Source organism: Corylus avellana, chromosome ca2 (assembly GCF_901000735.1).
Source record: "Corylus avellana chromosome ca2, CavTom2PMs-1.0".
Classification (NCBI taxonomy): domain Eukaryota; kingdom Viridiplantae; phylum Streptophyta; class Magnoliopsida; order Fagales; family Betulaceae; genus Corylus; species Corylus avellana.
In genome coordinates this window covers 24,573,103-24,573,563 of record NC_081542.1, presented here as the reverse complement: position 1 = coordinate 24,573,563, position 461 = coordinate 24,573,103, and positions in this window count along the sequence as shown.

The window sequence follows — 461 nt, the reverse complement described above, 5'->3', positions numbered from 1 at the left end:
AACTGCCTCCACCAATTTGGACACATAGTCCACAGCAACCAAGATGTACAGATAGCCAAAGGAGTTCGGGAAAGGTCCCATGAAATCGATGCCCCATACGTCAAAAATCTCAACAATCAAAATGGGACTGAGGGGCATCATATTCCTTCTAGAGATACTCCCTAGCTTCTGGCAACGCTCACAAGATATACAATAAGCGTGGGCGTCTCTGAAAATGGTAGGCCAATAGAATCCACACTGCAAAATCTTGGCAGCGGTCTTCTTAGCACTGAAATGGCCTCCACAAGCATGATCATGACAAAAGGAGATGACATTGGATTGGTCATGCTCAGGTATACACCTCCTAATGATCTGATCGAGACAATACTTGAACAGGTAAGGATCATCCCAGAAAAAATGTTTCACCACGGACAAAAATTTGGACCTATCTTGTCGCCCCCACTACTGAGGAAGTTGGCCGG